General features: G+C 40.2%; 1 non-coding gene across 1 annotated transcript; it reads right to left on the bottom strand.

The window, feature by feature from the left end:
• Positions 1-440: 440 nt before the first annotated feature.
• Positions 441-547, bottom strand: LOC112516064. The gene has a single exon (XR_003069582.1). It is a non-coding gene; the product is annotated as a small nucleolar RNA R71 (small nucleolar RNA).
• Positions 548-6,764: the final 6,217 nt, after the last annotated feature.

Below are 6,764 nucleotides of genomic sequence, written 5' to 3'. Positions count from 1 at the left end.
CGAAATCCCAACCGTACCATGGGGGATAATCCACCTCCTCGGGAAGCCACGGTTAATATTGCCGATGAAAAAAATAGAGGCATACGGGACTACGCAACTCCCGAATTTGGTCAATTGGCCTCAGGAATTGGTAGGCCCGAAATGACAGCAACATCTTTTGAACCCAAGCCGGTTATGTTTCAAATGATTTCCGTTATGGGTCAGTTTGGGGGATTATCTTCGGAAGATCCGCACTCTCATTTGAAACTTTTATAGAAATGACGGATCATTTTAAAATTCCCGGAGTTACTCAATAGGCCTTACGCTTGACGCTTTTTCTTTATACATTGAAGGATAGAGCTAGAACATTGCTAAATTCCCAACCACCAAACTCGATCCTTACTTGGAATGATTTGACGGAAAAACTTCTAAAAAAATACTTTCCTCCGACAAGGAATGTAAAGATTAGAAATGAAATTATGACGTTTCGTCAAGAAGAAGATGAAGCGGTATTGGATGCATGGGAGAGATTCAAGGACCTTCTTAGGAAGTGTCTTCACCACAGAATCCCTCATTGTATTCAATTGGAAACCTTTTATAATGGACTTTCTAGTGCCGCTAAGATTATTCTTGACGCAACGGCCGGTGGCGCTTTTACAGCTAAAACTTACAACGAGGGGTATGACATTTTGGAACGAATTTCTAATAATAATACTGAATGGTTTAACCCTCGTGCTGTAATTTCTAAATCTGCCTCGGGCATTCATGAGCTTGATGCCATTTCTTCTTTGAATGCCCAAATTGTTGCTCTAACTAATTTGGTTAAAAATAATTTAAACTTGAATGGGGAAAASAATMAAGTYCAATCCATAATGTCTAATTCTTCCATGACTGAATCTTATGTTTTCTGTGGCGAAAGTCATTCTTATGAGTTTTGCCCCGGAAACCCCGTTTCGGTAAATTATGTCGGAAACCATACAAGAAATAGCCCATTTTCTCCAACGTACAATTCAAATTGGAGAAACCATCCAAATTTTTCATGGGCCGGAAATCAGGGACTTCAACCCCCCGGGGCAACTCAAGTCCAAAACCAACCTTCAAATCCCTCGGGATTTCATCAAGGTGGTCATCACATGCAAGGTAATCATCACATGTACCAAAGCGGACAATCTTCACAATCACATGCACATAGGCAACAAAATGCATCAGAGGGTAATGGTTCACTCGAATCTTTACTTAAAGGTTTTATAAACCAAACCAATGCCACCTTGAGGAATTTTGAGACCCAACTTCGCCAATTTCCACGGATATCAAGAATAGACCTCAAGGAACTTTGCCTAGTGACACGGAAATACCTAAAGAGCATGTTAAGGCCGTGACTTTAAGAAGTGATAAGAACTTGAGAGACTCTAATACCAAAAAGGAAACACCTAGTGAGTCGATTTGTCAAGAAAATATTTCACATTTTTTGACACATCGAAATTTCCAGTTTCGTTTCCTACAGCTGAAGAAACTCAATTTCCAGTTTCTGTTCCAGAAACAGCAGCTTTGCCCAGTTCCAGCACCACCCAGTCTCCAACTGACACTGCTCATTGTGGGCAGAAACTGCCCACAACCCAACAGAATAAGACCGGTCCAACAGATTTAGATCTAAGAGATTTTCCTTTTCCAGGTAGGATGAAAGCCAAAAATGTGGATGTTCAGTTTAAGAAGTTCTTGGACATCTTTAAGCAACTCCACATTAACATACCTTTGGTAGAAGCTCTCAAGCAAATGCCTAGCTATGTTAAATTTTTGAAAGACATCCTCAATAAAAAAAAGAAGACTTAGTGAATTTGAGACCGTGTCTTTGACAAAGGAATGTAGTGCCCTTCTTACTTGCAAAATTCCCCTAAAATTAAAAGACCCGGGAAGTTTCACCATCCCGTGCTCTATTGGAGGGGAAGAAGTAGGTCATGCCTTGTGTGACCTTGGCGCAAGTATAAATCTCATGCCTTTGTCCATTTTTAATCAGTTAGGAATTGGGGAAGTTCGACCTACTACTGTGACTTTGCAATTAGCGGATAGGTCCTTGGCATATCTGAAAGGAAAAATTGAAGACGTCTTGGATAAAGTGGACAAATTCATCTTTCCAGCCGACTTTCTAGTGTTAGAATATGAAGCCGATAGGAATGTTCCGATCATCTTAGGAAGACCCTTTCTTGCTACGGGTAGGACATTGATTGATGTACAAAAGGGTGAGTTGACCATGAGAGTGAATGACCAGCAGGTAACTTTCAATGTGTTTAAGACTCTTAAGTTCAATGGGGAGATTGAGGRTTGTTCGTCTATTTACTCAGTAGGTGAAGATTTAGATCTAAGTTTGATCGACTGTGTCCACAGTGGAGACACTGTGGGCATGGCAGAAGTCATTTGTGAAGAAGACTTACTTGAGAACATAGCTGCCTTTGAACAATTAGATTTTAAAGATATACCAACCCAAACCCCGTCCATTGTAGAAGCACCCGATTTGGAGTTAAAACCAATGCCCTCACATCTTAAGTATGCATATCTTATGGAAGGAGAAAAATTGCCCGTGATTATTTCTTCCAACTTAAGTGGTAAACAAGAAGAAAGGTTGATAGATTTGCTGAAAGACCATAAGAAAACTTTTGGTTGGACCATAGCTGATATTAGGGGAATAAGTTCATCCCTTTGCCAACATAAGATCATCTTGGAAGAAAATAGTGTTGGAAAGGTACAACCTCAAAGAMGGCTAAATCCAATCATGAAAGAAGTGGTTAAGAAGGAAATCTTGAAGTGGTTAGACGCGGGTATTATTTACCCCATTGCTAGTAGCGGTTGGGTAAGTCCGGTTTAATGCGTGCCTAAGAAAGGTGGTACCACAGTAATCACCAATGACAAAAATGAACTTATCCCAACTAGAACCGTTACCGGGTGGAGGATTTGTATGGACTATAGGCAATTGAACTTAGCTACTAAGAAAGATCACTTCACTTTGCCTTTCATAGATCAAATGCTAGATCGGTTGGCCGGAAAGGAGTTTTATTGTTTTTTGGATGGGTACTCGGGATACAATCAAATCCATATTGCACCCGAAGATCAAGAGAAAACTACTTTCACTTGTCCCTTTGGAACTTTTGCWTTCCGACGTATGCCATTCGGTTTATGTAATGCTTAGTCCACTTTCCAACGATGTATGATGTCTATTTTTTCGGATATGATTGAGGACACTATGGAAGTTTTTATGGATGATTTTTCGGTTATTGGCACTAATTTCGAAAATTGTTTGGAAAATTTGAAGAAAAGTTTGGAGAGATGTGAGACCCATGACTTGATTTTAAATTGGGAAAATGTCATTTTATGGTACAAGAGGGAATTGTTTTGGGTAACATGGTTTCAAAGAAATGTTCGGAAGTTGACAAAGCTAAAATTAAGGTGATAATGCAATTGCCCGAACCTGCTTCGGTCAAGGGCATTCGTAGCTTTTTGGGACATGTGGGTTTTTACCGACGGTTTATTAAGGATTTTTCTAAAAATGCAAAACCCTTATGTAACTTATTGCATGTTGACCAAGCTTTTGAGTTCACCTCCGATTGTAAAAAGGCTTTTGAAACAATAAAGAATGCCCTTGTCTCGGCACCCATTGTCATTACTCCAAATTGGTCCCTACCTTTTAAGGTAATATGTGACGCAAGTGATTGGGCCGTGGGTGCCGTTTTGGGACAAAGGCAAAATAAAAATTTTCACCCCATATACTACGCAAGTAAGACTCTTATTGAAGCCCAATTAAATTATACCACCATAGAAAAAGAATTACTTACGGTAGTATTTGCTTTTGATCGTTTCCGTTCATACTTGATTGGTACCAAAGTCACTGTTCATACAGATCATTCTACAATAAAGTATTTATTTAACAAAGTTGATGCAAAACCACGACTTATTAGATGGATTCTTTTATTGCAAAAATTTGATCTTCAGATTGTTGACCGAAAGGGAAGTGACAATCAAGTGGCCGATCACCTTTCTAGAATTGAAGGAAATGTATCAAGTGGGGGGAATCATAAGATTAAGGAAGTTTTCCCGGATGAATTTGTTTTGGCCATACAACACAATTTTCAAAAACAAAATCCTTGATATGCAGATATTGCCAATTATCTTGCATGTGGCCTTAAACCATATCATTTTCAGGAAAACCGGTTTAAAAATTTTCTTCACAATTACAAGCATTATTTGTTGGACGATCCATCCCTTTTTAAATTAGGATCGGATCAAATTTTGAGAAAATGTGTCCCGAATGATGAAATCCAAGCTTTGTTAAAAGAATGTCACGCATCACCGTACGGAGGCCACTTTGGTGGACAACGTACGACCGCTAAAATTTTACAAAGTGGATTTTTTTGGCCTACCATGTTTAAAGATGCTTTTGAATTTGTGAAGAGTTGTGATCAATGCCAACGCATGGGGAATTTGTCCCAAAGAAATGAGATGCCCTTGAACAATATTTTGGAAGTCGAATTTTTCGATGTTTGGGGTATTGACTTTATGGGACCATTTTCCATGTCTTTTCACAATCAGTACATTTTGGTTGCGATAGACTATGTTTCCAAATGGATAGAAGCAAAAGCTTGTCCAAGAAATGATGCCAAAACGGTAGTGGAATTTTGGCATAAAAACATTTTTGTTCGTTTTGGAACACCCCGGGCATTGATAAGCGATAATGGGACTCATTTCATAAACAAAGTATTAAGTACCACTCTTGAAAAGTACAACATCCGACATAAAGTAGCCACGGCTTACCACCCGCAAACCAATGGTCTTGCGGAACTTTCGAACCGTGAGATAATTTTTTTTTAGAAAAACTGGTTAAGCCAAATCGTAAAGATTGGTCGCTTAAATTGGATGATGCACTTAGGGCCTACCGTACCGCTTTCAAGACTCCATTGGGCATGTCTCTGTACCAACTTGTTTTTGGAAAATCTTGTCACTTTCCGTTGGAATTAGAGTATAAAGGATTTTGGGCTATTAAGGAATTAAATTTAAATGCAACTCTAGCGGGAGAGAAAAGAAAGCTCCAACTCAATGAGTTGGAAAATGGAGATACCAAGCCTACGGGAATGCCAAAATATATAAAGAAAAAAACGAAAATGTGGCATGATCGTAGAATCAATCAGAGAATTTTTGAAAAAGGTCAAAAAATGCTTCTTTTTAATTATAGGTTGAGGCTTTTCCCCGGAAAACTCAAATCTAGATGGTCGGGACCTTTCACTATTGTTGAAGTGGGAAAATTTGGAACTATCGATCTCTTGAATCCACAAGACAATACGGTTTTTAAAGTGAATGGGCATCGGGTCAAGCATTTCTTCCCAGAAGGAATGCAAGATCCACGCCAAAAATCTCTCTGAGAGATTGTCAAACATTCTGTTGTAAATAGTGTAAATATTTCTAATTGTCATACTTTTTGTTTATTTCATGCAGGTATGCTCACAGTAAGCATCTCATGCTCACATTCTGAAGTGGGTTTTGGTTCATTTTTGAATATTGGGGGGTTTTAGTGGAAAATCTTCTAAGAAAAGAAAAAGGGAAATTAGAAAAAGAAATGGGATTTTTTTTTGCAAAGAAAATGATGGATTTTCTGAAAATGGAGGCTTGTGTAAGATGATTTGACTTGTACTTTGACATCATTTTTTTAAATCAAAAGTCTTTACACAAAGGGTTTTGCATGCAAAGGGGGCGGTTCCCTATGTTTTATCCATTGGTTATCTATGAAAAGGGGTGGAAACTACTTTTGTTTTACTATTCATCTTCTCATTTCTCCCTCCCATGGCAAGAACACGAAACAACCCCTCCGGCCGGCCCCCTACTTGACTTCCTTCTCGGCGCTCTACTCGACGGGCTGTCGCCGGTGAAGCCTCTTCCGCCGCTCCCGTGGCACCATCAGTCGTTCCATCGATGCATTATTCTGCGCCTCTTTCGCCGGATCCCATTGCCTTTGCTCCACCGGCAAGACATTTGACAACCGCCAAAGCCGGTCATTCATCAACCGTCCGAGTAGACTACGACGAATACCATGTCATCGTCACACCGTCACACCGGTAAGCATTACTCAAACTCCTCCCTTATTCACCATTATTTTTACCCCTTCCACCATTATTCACACCACCACCACCGGCGCCGGTTCGTCTACTTCACGATCGCTGGTTGCCGTATCCCTTCCCCATCCAACACCAAAACCCCTATTTCTAGCCCTAACCATACCACCATCTATCACCCCTCTTTCTAACCCCATTTCACCGCCTCTTAACCCTACACCCACTCAACAGCCCCCTATTCCCCTTCCCTCCACACCGCTCGGCCCACCCACCATACACGACTTCGACCTTAACCTTAGTGATACCTTAGGGGAGGAGTTTTATTTTAACTTTGAAGTAAATGTTTATGCTAATCCTGAGGATTTATTCCCTTTTTTTGTTCCTGAGTCAATACAAGAATCACCACAGCAACCCCCAGAGACTCGAACAGAAAATGAACTTCCTGTTGAGGAACTACCAGTCACTGCCCCCAATGGGCAGACTGTGAGCACAGAAACCTCCTCAGGAAGTATTGAAAGTTCAAGTTCAGAGTCTGTTATTCCTTAACCAATACCAAAATCAGTGCCTGAAGACAGTGATTATGAGGATGAGATGGCTCAGGACTTGGAAATTGCTGAAGATGTGGCAGAGGAAGCAGAGGAAAGGGAGGATTTTGAAGAACAAATTCCAGAAGTGGAGGTTTTGGAAGTAAGT

The sequence above is a fragment of the Cynara cardunculus genome, assembly GCF_001531365.2.
Source record: "Cynara cardunculus var. scolymus isolate 2C chromosome LG 7, CcrdV1, whole genome shotgun sequence".
NCBI lineage: Eukaryota > Viridiplantae > Streptophyta > Magnoliopsida > Asterales > Asteraceae > Cynara > Cynara cardunculus.
The sequence above is the reverse complement of the archived record's forward strand: the minus strand, read 5'-3'. Positions and strand labels throughout refer to the sequence as shown.